At 36.0% G+C, this 15,669-nt stretch overlaps 1 pseudogene; it reads right to left on the bottom strand.

Moving 5' to 3' along the window:
• Positions 1-1,021: 1,021 nt before the first annotated feature.
• On the bottom strand, positions 1,022-15,240 carry LOC130877025 (RNA-binding E3 ubiquitin-protein ligase MEX3C-like; annotated as a pseudogene).
• Positions 15,241-15,669: the final 429 nt, after the last annotated feature.

Here is a 15,669-nt window from a genome sequence, read left to right as displayed (position 1 = left end):
TATTTCTTATGAGAATGCATGACCTTTAAGACATTAGCAAAGGAATATTTAATTTATGTGTTTTTTTTGCTGGCATCATAATCATACATCTTAGGCCTAATTTTTGTTCTGGAAAAATGAAGGGTCTTTTAATGTATTGATTACAAATTCTTTATGTGCTTGTGTGCCTTTGACAACACATACTAACTTAGAGTTGTTAAGTAAACAAAGAAAGATTATCAAGTGACAGTACCCAGCATATTTCCTTAATACTTCCCTTCATCTCAGTCTTTTTGAGAGGTATAAGTGTATCCAAGTGAATAACTAAAATAAAAAACCTTTAAATATAAAATCAATACTTACTGTAAAAGACAATTGGATAGATTAATTAGTTTCATCTTCTGAGAAAATATGTACAGAAAAAAATCTGCATTTATACAAGAATGCAAAAGTTAATAGAAGAAATAAAAATTAATTTGTCCAACTTTATTATTTTCTGACACAAAAATTTCATCTCTAAATTAATTATGTGACTTTTTCTATTTTCAGTTCACTGAAGAGAAACACTCAAAAACGTTCTTGCTTTAAGAAGATATGGTAGGATTGACACACCTCATAAGTATATTAGTACCTAATAATGCAAAGATAATAATATAAATTTTTGAAACCCTGATGAAGAATTTTAATGAGCAAAAGAAATCTTCTATCTTTAAAGATCTTGAAGTAGAATCTCACTAAAGCCCCTTCTTTCTTGCTTAGAAACATGTCCTTATATATTGAAGGTCCAGGAAAACCAAAACTTTCCACAAATTTTCATCATCAAAGATAGTCACTACAAGAAAGACTTAATATCTCAAGGACTACATATCAAATGACAACATGATCCAGGTTGGCAGCCTTTGAGTTTTCACAAGCTGCTAGATCATTTAACTAGAAAATGTTCTTTAATTTGTATTAGCTGTGCGGGCATCTCTATTTTAGTAGATAAGCTAATTAAAATATTTGGAACAAATTCAAAAGAAGTAATATCTCTTGGACAGGCTTATTCACTTCCATAGTCCCCAGAGGTAAGGGCCTCAGATCTTGCCAAAAATGAGTAGCTAACTTTCAAAATGCTTCGGAAAACCTATGATGTGAGAAGAAAATTTCCAAAGTGCAATATATAAGAACTATAAATTACACATTATGATGCATGCACATAATAAAGCAATGATTAAACCAGCATGAAATGTTAGCAGCCTTGATCCCTGAAGATAAGGACACTACTGCAAAGCATGGTCTCAATAAGTTTAGAAAGCCCTGAATTGCCAAGTCTGATAACTGAGCCTTTTGCATCTCTTAGAGCTAAAAATCGGAGATTTTGGAGAAATAAAGTGTTGGATTAAGGGTTGGATCTGTATGAGATGGAACCATATTGATCTTCATTCTTTTCACCTTATCCCTTAATTTCTACCCAATATTAAGCTATCTTGCTATTATATATATCTTCAGTTGAGGGGCACCTAAATTGTTTCCAGATTCTGGCTACTACAAATAATACTGTTATAAAAACAGTTGAGCAAATGTCCTTGTGATATGAGTGTGCATCCTTTGGTTATATGACCAAGAATGATATTATTGGGTCTTGTAGTAGATCGATTCCCAATTTTCTGAGAAACAGTCAGTGACTTCCAAAGTGGCTGTACAGGTATGCACTCCCACCAGCAGTGGAGGAGTGTTCCCCTTACTCCTCATCCTCTCCAGAATAAGCTCTCATTGGTGTTTTTGATCTTACCCATTCTGACTGACTTAAGATAGTATCTCAGAGTTGTTTTCATTGCATTTCTGAGATGATGTCTGTTGGTCATTTGCAATTCTTCAGTTGAGAATTTTGTTTATCTCTCCACACCATTCTTTTTGATTAGAATATTTGGTAATTTGTTGTTTAGTTTCTTGAGTTTTTTATGTCCTCTGTCCGATGTTGGGATAGTAAAGATCTTTCCTATTTTGTCAACTGACATTTTGTCTTAGTGACTGTGTCCTTTGCTTTACAGAAGCTGCTCAGCTTCAGGAGGAACCATTTATTAATTTTTGTTCTCAGTGTCTGTGCTACTGGTGTTATATTTAGGAAGTGGTCTCCTGTGCCTATGGATTGAAGGCTACTTCCCACTTTCTCTTCAATGAAGTTCAGTGTGGCTAGATTTATGTTGAGGTCTTTGGTTAATTTGGACTTGAGTTTCGTGCATGGGAGATAGATATTTGCATTCTTCTACGTGATGACTTCCAGTTATGCCAGCACCATTTGCTGATGATGCTTTCTTTTTTCCACTGTATAATTTTAGCTTCTTTATCAGACATCAGGCATTCATAAGTGTGTGATTTAATATCAGGGTCTTCAATTCAATTCCATTGCCCCTCCTGTCTGCTTTTGTGCCAATACCAAGTTGTTTTCATTACTGAAGTTCTATAATATAGCCTGATGTCAGGGATAGTGATACCTTTGGAAGTTCCTCTATTGTAAAGGATTGTTTAGGCTTTTCTTGGTAGTTTGTTTTTCCATATGAAATTGAGTATTGTTCTTTTGAGATCTGTGAAGAATTGTGCTGGGATTTTGATGGGGATTGCATTAAATCTGTAGATTGCTTTTGGTAGGATTGCCAGTTTTACTGTGCTGATTCTACCTACCCAAGAACATAGAAGATCTCTTCATTTTTTGATATCTTCTCAATTTCTTTCTTTAAAAACTTAAAGTTCGGCTGGGTGGTGGTGGCCCACGCCTTTAATCCCAGCACTCGGGAGGCAGAGGCAGGCAGATCTCTGTGAGTTCGAGGCCAGCCTGGTCTACAAGAGCTAGTTCCAGGACAGGAACCAAAAAGCTACGGAGAAACCCTGTCTCAAAAAAAAAAAACAAAACAAAAAAACAAAACAAACAAAAAAAAACTTAAAGTTCTTGGTGTACAGATCTTTCACTGCTTTGGTTAGTGTTATCCCAAGATAGTTTGCATTATTTGTGGCTATTGTAAATGGTGATGTTTCTGATTTCTTTCTCAGCCCCTTTAATGTTTGTATATAGGAGAGGTCTACTAATTTTTTTGAGTTGATCTTAAATACTGACACATTACTGAAGATGTTTATTATCTGTAAAAGTTCCCTCCTAGAATTTCTGGAGTTACTTATATGTACTATCATACCATTGCAAATAGCAAAGTTTTGGTTTCTTCCTTTCCAAATGTATCTTTTTGGTCCTCTTTTGTTGTCTCATTGCTCTATCTAGTACTTCAAGTGCTATGTTAAATAGATAAGGAGATAGTGGACAGCCTTGTCTTACTCCCTATTTTAGTGGAATATCTTTACATTTCTCTCCATTTAATTTGATGTTGTGGTACACTTTCAAAATGGAGTGCTATTCAATGGTAAAAAACAAAACAAAACAAACAAAAAAAAGGGGCATCTTGAAATTTGCATGCCAATGGACGGAACTAGAAAAAAAATCCTAAGTGAGATAACCTAGACCCAGATACACAAACATGGTATGTACTCATAGGTGGATATTAGATGTAAAGTAAAAGATAAACAGCCCGTAGTACGTAATCCAAGAGGAGCTAGGTAACAAGGAAAGGAAACAAACAAGATTTCCTAAGAAACTTGGGAGTATTTGGGGAGGGGGTGGAGAAGAGAGTGTGAAATGGGAGAAGTAGGGAGAAAAGGAGGAGTTGTTGGGGTTTCTGTCCTACCCTGTTCCTGCAATTGTTAAGTCTCAAAGAAATCACACAGAGGACTACATTAACTATAAACTGATTGGCCCATTAGCTCAGGCTTCTTATTAACTTTTATAACTTATATTAGCCCATTGTTCTTGTATATGTTAGCCACATGGCTCAGTACCTTTTTCAGCAGGGCAGTCATTTCTTGCTTCTTCTGTGTCTGGGCTGGGACTGCAGAGGAATGGGCTTCCTTCTTCCCAGAATTCTCCTGTTCTCATTGACCTGCCTCTATTTCCTGTCTGGGTGTCCCACCTGTACTTTCTGCCTGGTTACTGGTCAATCAGTGTTTATTTAAAATATAACTGACAGAATATAGACTTTTGTCCCACACCAGGGAGGAGGAGGAGGAGATGAGGGGGAAGGACAAAGAGAAAGAGAAATGAAAGAGATATCTTCATTGAGGAAACCATTAAAGGGCTAGCAAGAAACATGGCACTAGGAATCCACAAGGATGACCCCAGCTAAGATTCTAAGCAACAGTGGAAAGGATGCTTAAACTGGCCATCTCTTGTAATAAGATTGATAACTACTTAATTGTCATCCAGCAACTGAAGGAAGCAGATTTAGAGACTGACAGATAAACATTGGGCCAAGCTTCTGGAGACCAGTCAAAGTGAGGGAGGAGTGATAATATGAGCAAAAGGGTTAAGACCATGATGGGGACACCCATAGAAACAACTGACTAGAGCTAGTGAGAATTCACTGACTCTAGATTGGTAGCAGGGGAATCTGCATCAGATCAAACTAGGCACACTGAATGTGGAGAACAGTTATGAGGCTTGGGTAATCTTTGGGGCCACTAGCAGTGGTCTAGGATTTATCCCTATTGCTTAAACTGGCATCTTGGAGCACATTCTCTTTGAAAAGATACCTTGCTCAACTTAGATATAATGGGGAGGACCTTGGTCCTGCCTCAAAGTGATGTGCCAGACTTTGTTGACTCCCCATGGGAAGTCTTATCATTTCTGAGGAGCTCTGAAACATACCTTGCTCCAGTACTAAGGGGAGTTAAGAAGAGGTGAATGAACAGCCACATGGCAGGATGCCCCACTCTCTAGGACCTCTCCAGTGGAACAAAACCCCAGGCACCTCCCCCAACTCCCTTGGTTTTTCTAGTCAGCCAGCAGGAAGTTTCCTGTGGCTAGGATCCCCCCAAACCCATCCAACCACCGTCCAAACTACTAGCCACACCCCACCCCCAAACCCACCTATCTTCTTGAAACCTCAGTGGAACTCTGAAAAACAGCTTGCTCCAATATTGAGGGGACCTGAAAGGGACAAAGAGCTTGCTACAACACTGAGGGGATTAAGAGAGAGCACCAAGACAGCAAACCAGGAGAGAAGACCAAGAGAGCAGACATATAGAGACCTCAGAGGCTTTCTGAGACAGACATTGGCAGTACAGAGCAGGCAAAGAAAAACTCCCAAACACCCAGACAGCCACAGCAAGGATTGGACCAAGACACAAAGACACTGCCAGCCTCATTTGAAGGAAGAGATGGGTAGGTACCAATGCAAGAATTTCTCCAATGACCTAAGAAGAAACATTGTAACACTAGAACCCAGTGGTCACACAACAGGAAGACTTGATCATCCTAACCCATAAGAAGTAGAAGAAAATTACTTTAAATGTAACTTTATGAAAGTGTGGGAGACCTTTAAAAAGGAAATTTAAAACTCCCTTAAAGAAATGGAAAAGAAGACAAACAAAAAATTGGAAGAAATTAATAAATCCCTCAAAGAAACCCAAGAAAACCAAGAAAAGACAATCAAAAAGGTGAAGGAAACAGTTCAAGACTTGAAGTCTGAAATAGAGGCAATAAAGAAAACACAAACCAGGAAATTCTGGATACGGAAAATCTGGGTAAATGAACAGGAACAATAGAGATAAGTATACCAACAGAATACAAGAGACAGAAGAAAGAATCTCAGGTGCTGAGGATACTATAGAGGAAATAGACTCATTGATCAAAAAATTAAATCCAACAAATTTATAACACAAAACATCCAGGAAATTGGGGACACCATGAAAAGACCAAACCTAAGAATAATAGGGGTAGAAGAGGGAGAAGAACTCCAGTTCAAAGGCACATAAAATATATTTAACAAAATCACAGAAGAAAACTTTCCCAATCTAAAAAAGGATATCCCTATGAAGGTACAAGAAACTTATAGAATACCAAATAGACTCGATAAAAAAAAACCCTCACCATATAATAATCAAAACACAAAACATATAGAATAAAGAAAGAATATTAAGAACTGCAAAGGAACAATCTTAAGTAACATAAAGGTAAACCTATTAGAATTACACCTGACTTCTCAATGGAAACCATGAAAACCAGAAGGTCCTGAATAGATGTGCTGCAGACACTAAGAGACTACAGATGCAAGCCCAGACTATTATACCAAGCAAAGCTTTCACTCACCATCAATGGAGAAAACAAGATATTCCATGACAAAGACAGATTTTTTTTTTCGAGACAGGGTTTCTCCGTAGCCTTTTTTTTTTTTTTTGTTCCCATCCTGGAACTAGCTCTTGTAGACCAGGTTGGCCTCAAACTCACAGAGATCCGCCTGCCTCTGCCTCCCGAGTGCTGGGATTAAAGGCGTGCACCACCACTGCCCGGCGACAAAGACAGATTTTAATAATACGTAGCCACAAACCCAGCCTTACAGAAAGGCTTTTTATAGTTGAATTGAGTCCATTGATATTAAGTGATATTACTGACCAGTAATTCTTAGTTCTGGTTATTTTTTGGTGGTAATGTTTGTGTGTTTCCCTTCTTTGGGTTATGTTGGTGGGGGGTTATCAGATGCCTGTGTTTTGTGGGTGCAGTTAGCTTGTTGGGTTGGGGTTTTTACTTCTAGCACTTCTTAACCCATATTGGTTTTCCAGTTAACCATTTTAAAGGTAGGGCTCTTGGTACCTCTAAAGGTTTGATAGTTGTTTTATGTTATTGTATACCCTGAATGGCTGGTGACCTTTGTGTATAGTACCATATAATATTCTTCCCAGAACTGTGAGTTCCTGGGACTGCAGGAATGTTAATCTGGGTATTCCATTGCTGCAGCAGGTCACAGCCCCATAAATTTACTGAAATATTAGCCGCCTATGACCTCAGCTTCCCTCTTTCACATTTTGGCCCAAAGCAGTCAACCCATCTTGTGCTTTGTTTAACTTGAGATATGGTTCCAATTCCTTTAAATTGAACATCTGCCTCTTAAAGAAGCCAATTTGGATGCCAAGATTATGGAGTAATGATACTCACATCCACACCTGTGTCTATCAAACCAACAATTACAATGCTATTTACATGCACTCTTAGCTTTGGTCTTTGATAATTTATAGAAGTGTGCCAGAATATACATTTCCTATTTCCTATTGAAATTTTTGACTTATCCTACATGTTTATGTCATCATCTAGAATAGTTATGGTATTTTACAGAAGGCTCTGGATTTTTTAATTTTCCTGGTGAGACATGTCCTCCACAGTGACTGGGAATGACTGGGTCACTTTTGGCTTGGAGGCCTGTGAGAGACCCCTCAAGGAGTTTCCTGATAATATCAGGTTGCCTTGTCTGTCTTTTGTTGATTTACATTTATTGGTTCAATGTTGACCTTTGCCACACCTCCTACATATACCTGAAGGCTGAGTCCTCCTATTTTTGCCATTCCCAAAGGAGATATTATTTCTAGGAATTCTTTGTCTGCAATCCCTTCTTATATGTCCTATGCTACCACAATTAAAACATTTGGCATTTTTATATCTCCTCATTGCTTTGGAAATTGCTTCTCCTACTCAAGATTCAGTTATATTCAAATGTCTCAATGTTCATTGTATGCAGGATCCATTCATTCATAGGTACTGATCTAACATTTAAAGGCCCAAGTATCTTTTTGCATTCTAAATTGGCATTTTCAAAAGCCAGAGATACAATAAGTACTCATGTAGCACTTGGGTCTGTTACTCCTACTTGTATAGCCTAGGTTAATCTTTGTAAAATATCACTAATGGGTTCTCTCCATCCCTGTTTAATCCTGATATATGATTCAACTAATTTTCCTAGTTCTTGAATCCTGTCCCAAGCATTTAAGGCTGCTTTGTGGCATAAGGACACGATTTGTTCATTGTAAAGTGTTTGAACCTGTGGGTCAGCATAAGTGCCTTCACCAAGAGTTTGATCTTGGGAAGTTTCAAGGCCTTTTGCTTTTCCCTGTTGTTCCAAAATTTTTGCTTCTTTTCTGAAATAAATTTTAAACATTAATTGAGGCCCATCATCCAGGACTGATGAAACTAACTGAATCCAATCATGTGGCATTGCTTTGATGCTAGAAATCCATGCCTTTATCATCTCCCTATCAAATACAAAATGCAATCCATAAGTTACAACAGCTTGCTTTCCTCTACCTTCTCTGGATCCTTTTAGGCCTTTAGAACTCAATGCTTTGTCAGAGTAGATTACAAGGTAGAAAGCTATAACCCTGGGTAAGTCATCTTTGACAGCTACTAGCGATGTTGAATCCTGTCCTTGTACCTTCTTTCTCTGTGCATCAGTTCCAATTCCTCGATTATTTCAAATCTTTTTACTATTGTCTTTACTTTTAACTGTTGTAAAAAGCCTGAATCTCCTGGCCTATATATTTCTAGTAATTTCATTAAGGCATCTAGTCTCTGGTACTAATTATGCAAATGTGATCACAAGGTCTTAAGTTTCTCCTTTAAAGATAACATCTCATCCTTCAACATTACTTGAATAGCATGCAGACTGCTATCCTGGAGAGATACTCTTTCTTCTAACTTATCATAACTATTTAACAAATTTTGATTGTCAAATTCAACAGTATGAATTATTTCAGATAGTTTCTTTGTAGCCTTAGATATGTATTCAATTTTGCCTATAAAATTAATTTTATCCTTTTTAATAGTATTAATTTTTCAGGGAACTTTTGATTTCAATGGTATTAATTCTGTCAACTAGCTGTACATCATTAGTCTGTAAAGACTGTATCATTCCTAAAAGTGCCATATTGTTCTTTAGTGATAGAATTTTATGTTAGAAGTTTGCATTATAAATGTTCACATACCTTCAACATTGCATACATATTTCAATAAGTCAGAGATGCTTATATAAGTGATTTATGTGTGGGACTCAAAAGGAATCCTATAATTTAAAGGCAGGAGGTATTTTTCTAGTACCTGATTTGATTAATCATGCTGACTGACATCCTGTAGTGGGAAATCCAGTCACAGATCTAGAGGAGGCAGCCTCATTTCAGTCCCTCCATACAATAGTGGGCAAATATTTAACATAAATTTCTTAAATGAAAATAGAAATACATCAATTGGTCTGCTTCAAAGAACATAAGAAGCCAAAAAGAGCCAGAAGAGAATTCCATTGCCTGCCTTTTCTCATTTGATTTACTTTATTGTTCATTGAATGCCATGCAGAATTAATCGGACCCTACTCTGGTCAGAAAGAAGAGAAAACAGAAATATTATTGTTACACTTCTCTACTATAAAATATTTAAAGACTTTTCACTACCAATAAATGACTACACTTTTTGGGCATGGAACATGGGATCTTCCTGAAACCACACTCTGTCTTTACTGATTCTTTTTCTTCTTACCAATTGGCCTCAATCCCTTTGATCTGCATTCCAGTTCATAAGGACTTGGCGCTAGCACAGCCTTGATTAACCATGGTCACATTCAGATCTATCTTTATGTATTCTTCTGGTAATTTTTATTGTTTTTATATTTATATAATCAAATAAGATATGCAAGCTTATTACTCTTTCCTGAATAATGTTAATAAAGAAAAATGGATTTGGCAGCTACTGTGACCAAATGATGACTTTAAATTTCTTGTTCATGTGAATTAGGAAGCAAGGCACACTTGCAGAGATGAAATGAATCCCAATGGCGAGCACTCTGGACTTTGGTGCCATTCGTATGTGGAAATGTCAGATTGATTCACTTACTATATGACACTGTGCAACCTCATAATCCTTTTATTTCTGTGATTCATTTAAGCATAGAAACATTAGCATCCACACTAGAGGTAGTCCCAGGACCCTGCAGACAAAGCATAGAAACATCAGCATCCACACCAGAGGTAGTCCCAGACACTGCAGACAAAAGCTATAATTTTTTTCATGCAAAATTTCTGTAGCACTGGTAAAACCTAAATGGATGATAACTCTTTTGATGTTCTTACTGTTTCCCTGAAAGCATCAGCTTATTACTAATCATACTGTTCTTGGTCAAAAAGAATTGAAGACATATTCCAAGATACAAAAAATAATATAATGTGGGAACCACTTCAGGCTATAGATTTAAAATACGTGTTAGTAATCCTCTAAGTATATAAAGATACTGCAAGTATGCACAGGTAACAATGGAAGGAAATTATGTTGACTTAAAGAAAGCAAGCAAATTCCATTCACATTTACATTAGGTGAAGAAGGGCTTGCACAAAGTCATAGCTTTTTTTAAAAAAGCTAGTTGTGTATGTATCTTCTAGATGCCTTGTCCACATTATTGCTTTCTGACTCAGAAGGTGTAATTGTCCTTCTTGAAGACACAAGACTGAAAAAGGTACACCTCTTATAAAACACAGGAATATAAATATAAATCTAATGACATTTCTTTAATATCTTATTTTCCACATTGTCTACATTAACTGTTCTGAACCACCAGGGGAAATTTAGTAACTAGTGTAATTATTTACATAATAGAATAAAAATCAGGTATTTAAACTATATCATATTTAAATACATGTAAACTATACTGGAAATTATTAAAAGATATTATTCTATTAAAAATTTAAATAATATGTGTTATTCCCCAGAAGGCCCCTGAGCGTAGCTCACCTGGGGAACTACAATATGAATGGTTTTGTTTTAAACTATTGTTAATAGTTTCAAAACAAAAATAATTTAATATAGTTCTTAAGAACATTTTAAAGACAGATATGTAACAATAATAAAGAAAAAGAACTGTTCAGTTTGACAGTAAGTGAGATGGACAAGGGAAGGATTGGAGGGGGAAAAGAGAGGGGTAGTTTCAGAATGGCTAAAATCAAAAACACCAATGATAGCCTTTGCTGGCGAGGTTGTGGAGAAAGAGGCACACTCATTCATTGCTGGTGGGAATGCAAACTTGTGCAACCACTTTGGAAATCAGTGTGGCGATTTCTCAGGAAATTTGGGATCAACCTACCCCAAGATCCAGTAATACCACTATTGGGAATATACCCAAGAGATGCCACATCAAATGACAAAAGTATCTGTTCAACTATGTTCATAGCAGCATTGTTTGTAATAGCCAAAACCTGGAAACAACCTAGATGCCCTTCAATGGAGGAATGGATGAAGAAAGTGTGGAATATATACATATTAGAGTACTACTCAGCAGTAAAAAACAATGACTTCTCGAATTTTGCGTGCAAATGGATGATTTTAATAATATTTTAAAGAATATAAAATATGCATCAGTTAAAATAATGGAATTTTCCAACCATAAAAAAGAGTGAAGTTATGCCATTTGAAAGAAACTGTATAGTTTGGAGATAATCATGATAAGCTCATTAAGTCAGTCTCAAAAATAATAATTGCATATTTTCTTTCATTTATATGTCCCTTAATGATATAAATGTAAAAGCAAAGCTGTGTATGAAAATCATCAGGACCTATGGGAAGTGAATTGAGTGAGAAAGTTGAGAAAGTGTAGAGAATTGACTCCAATTGCATGACACACCACATGAAAATGGTCTTATGAAATATGGCACAATAAAATACTTTAACTACCTTGTATAGCAATTCTAGGTGACAGTACACAAAGCACTGCTCTAATTCCTGCAATTATTTTAAGATATACATATAAAAGCCCACAAGGAGCAATCACAGCATAATAAATATCTGTTCTGCTATACTGTAAGCAGGAAGGAGGATCTGCAATTTAAAATTTCCTATGTATGTGTATGTATAAAATATATGTAAAATCATTTTGCTTTGTTACTATAGCATATAAAATATATTACCCTATAAAATATAGTAATAGGATGGTGGGTTTTGATGTATGGAACATGTTCCACTTCTGTTTTAGCAAGATGGAAAATGAACCAAATCAATCTGCAACAAAGACTAAATACAAGGTGATAATCTGATTAATCACTAAGTGTTTCTCCCTTAATTTTTTGAGTTTGGAAATGTTCAGAATATATATATTAAAATATCCTCTGGTTACTGTGATACATCCATTTATTGGATATTGGGACTCGGTTTTTTTCTTCATTGTTATATCCTTTAGAAAATGGTTTGATAACAGAGCCAAGAATGAGGCACATTTTGATCTACAGTCTAAATATTAATAGCTTGATCAGACTAATAAATGTAATGTTCTCATTCTCAAATTTTTCAGCCAATATAGGTGTATCCCAAAGCCCATTATGAAATGGAAAAATGCAGGTGACTATTTCCACATTCACCAAGGAAGGCAATAAGGAGGAATTTACAATCCAAGACAATTGTATTCCTGATCCACTGAACACACCAGCCTAGAGTACTCTGGATGAGATGAAAGTCAATGTAGCAGTTTTTGTCCCAAATTATAACCAGTGACCTAGTAAACTGCTATCAGCCTTATTATTACTAATAAGTAATCACAAGGCTTTAAGAACTTACTTGCAATCCTGCAGAATTAGGCAGAAGTTGTTGTAAAATAAAAAACAAATCTGCCTTGTCAAAACTGGCAGTGTAAAGAAGGAGGCACTGGAAGTATCAGTCATCTGTAATGCCACGCACCCTCCATAAACTCTTAATGTGGCTAGGCTTTGGGATTCACTGCTATAGTCTCAGGTATATACATTTTGCTAATAAATAACACAATCGAGTAGAACTTCAGCTTTAACAACTCTTACACAAGCTATGTCTTTGAGTCTACAAGATAGCATTAATAATTCAAACCAAACCAATAGATAAGAGACCACTTAGGTTTAATATTAACATAGCAGCCTTTTATAAGTGTTCTAACAACTTTAGCCTAATCACAATTGTAGGAGGAGGCCACTTGTTTATCTCAGCCACCCAGAACTGAAATAATCACACAGAAATTGTCTTAATTAAAACACTGCTTAGCCCATTAGCTCTAGCTTCTTATTGGCTAACTCATATTAATTTAACCCATTTCTATTAATCTGTATATTGCCACATGGCAGTGGCTTACTGGCAAAAATTCAGCATCTCTTACTTTGGCAGCTACATGGCATCTCTCTCACTCTGCCTTCTTTCTCCCTGCATTCAGATCCATCTTCCCTGCCTACCTAAGTTCTGCCCTATCAATAGGCCAACGCAGTTTCTTTATTCATTAACCAAGAAAAGCAACACACAGACAGAAGGACTTCCCACACCACCCAATTGTTGGCACATTCTATTCAGAAGAGGTTGTGGCCATATGGAACTAGGGTGGCAATAATGTCATTCTCAAAGCAAACCACACAGTTGTGCTTTCTTCTTGATTCTGGAGGTGAGCTAGAGGTGGAATCACCATTGGAAAAGAAGTAACTATTGGTACCATTAGAAAAATCAGGAATGTATATTGGAAGGTTAACATGGTTGCTATACTAGGTGGGTCATTCCTAACTCTCCAAGCAAGTGGGTGTTCTATGCTCTCAGGAAATGTAGGAGACAGATGAGGAGTTGATGGCTGATTTCCTCTTCACTGAATCTTCATGTTACCTAAAGGATCACTCCCAAAGCCAGAGAGTGGGTTAACGGGTTCAAATGGTATGCAGATAATTTGAGCAGATGTTGGTAAAGAGGCAAAGGCAGAAGAGTCTACTGCAAGATCTTCTGAGCCTATAGATGGTAGTGTATTTCCAAACGAAAAGTTTCCTGTACTAAACGGGCTCTTTGGACTAAAGTCAGCCAGCCTATTTCAAAATAGGAATCAGTGGACCCACTTCCTATAGAACTAGAACTATAATTTCAATAGTTGAACATCATTCTTGCACGGCTAGGAGTATTGGAAGAGAGCCATGCAGAGCCAAGAGAGTCATCTTCAAAGCTCACATTGTACCATTATAATGGAAATCATTTTCTTTATTGAGCTCTATGCAGTTTCCTATATCCATAGCAGCATGCATTTCTATTTCTTCCCGTGCTCGATGAACATTTTCAGGTAGCTGCTTCCTTTATTTGTCTTGTCTTATTGATTTGGATAAATTGTCAAAGTATATTGAGTAATACTGGAAATAATAGACACTATTGTCTATTTTAGACATTTTAGAAAAAAGCATTTTTGTCTTTCTTAGTATAAGTTGGCCGAATGTTTGTCATATACATATTTTATGGAGTTGAGATATGTTCCTTCTATCCCTAGGTTCTTCATAGAATTTTTGTTCATGAAAAGACTGGATCTTTGCTAAAGACCTTGTCTGAATAAAGTGAGATGATCATGTTTCCTGTCAGTGTGCTTCACATACCGTTTTAGTTATTATTTTGTATGTAGTGAGCCATCATTGAAATCCAGAAATAAACAAACCAGGCCTTAATGTTGAAAAATCTTAACATGCTCTTGGACTTGATTTGCAGGATTTCATTGAGAGATTTTTCATCTGCATTCATCAAAGAAATTGGTTTATAAGGCTTATTGTTTAGCTGGTCTATTTTTATATTTTTTATTTAATATTTTTTCTTTTTAGAGAATTTCTTATCTGATTACTATTTTCACCTCTACCTCTTTTCTGTCAATAATTTCTGTGATCCTTCCACTCCTCTCAAACCCATGACCTTTTCTTCATTATTGTTGGATACACGTATATGGTTAACCATTTTCAGGGGGAAAAATATCACAGTTCTTTTCCTTTTTCGTTTTTGATTTTGAATGATCTTTTAAATGTGTTGTTGAATTTTCTTTGCTCAAATTTTATTGAGAATCTTTGTAATTATCTTCATAAGGAAGTTCAGACGTAATTTTTTATTTGCACTGTTTTTACCTTTTTTAAATATTCAGGTATTTTTGACTCATAACCGTTTGGAAGCCTTCCTTCCTTTTCTATAGAATAATTTTGGTGGTATTGGTGTTTGTTCACCTTTGAAGTATTAGTAGCCTTGAACTTTACTTAAGTGATTTTTCATTATTGTTTCAGTCTTGTGACCCTTCTCTCTTACAACTTTAAATATCCTGCTTTTGTTTGTGTTAGTTTATAAAAGTGTGATATGGTATGATCTTAACTTTTCTCTTTCTGTCTATGTGGTGTTTTGTAAGCTTCTTGTATCTCTTGCTCTAGATTTAGACTTTTTTCTATGATTTTACTGAGAATATTTTTTTAATGTCTTTGGTATGGTATTCTTCTTCTTCACTTAGGCCCATAATTAGAAGATTTGATCTTTTTCTGATGTTCAGGACTCTCCCATTCCATTCTTCTTCCTTTTTAAAAATAATTTACCTTTACTGAAAGATCCAGTTCCTCTTCCTCATTATCCAGCCCTGCTGTTTGCACATGGTTCATTCTATTGGTGGAGCTTTCTGAAAAGATTTTTATTCTAGTTATTGAGTTCCTTACTTTTATTCTTATTTCAGTTTGGGTTTTCTTCTGCAAATCTATCTTTTTATTGAACTATATTTTCCTATCCTGAGTTGACTTCCTTATTTCTTTCAGCTCTTTGTTTTTGTTTTCTGGGGGTTCATTAAAGAATTGTTTGAACATAGTTACTAATATTCTTTTAAATTCTTTTTTCTGAAAGTTCTTCCAAGTCTTCTTCAGTGGGAGCCATCGTATAAAACTATTGAATTTTGGAGAGGACAATTTGTCTTGTTTTTTTTTCCAGATGTGGGGGTTCTGTTGTTTGTTTATACTGTGAAAATTATATGTCTTGAGTTAGTTTATTGAGTTTTTAAGTTCAATTCTCCTTTCAATGGAAGTATTTACAATATTAAG

Source organism: Chionomys nivalis, chromosome 7 (assembly GCF_950005125.1).
Source record: "Chionomys nivalis chromosome 7, mChiNiv1.1, whole genome shotgun sequence".
Classification (NCBI taxonomy): domain Eukaryota; kingdom Metazoa; phylum Chordata; class Mammalia; order Rodentia; family Cricetidae; genus Chionomys; species Chionomys nivalis.
This window is presented reverse-complemented; position numbering and strand designations above follow the sequence as displayed.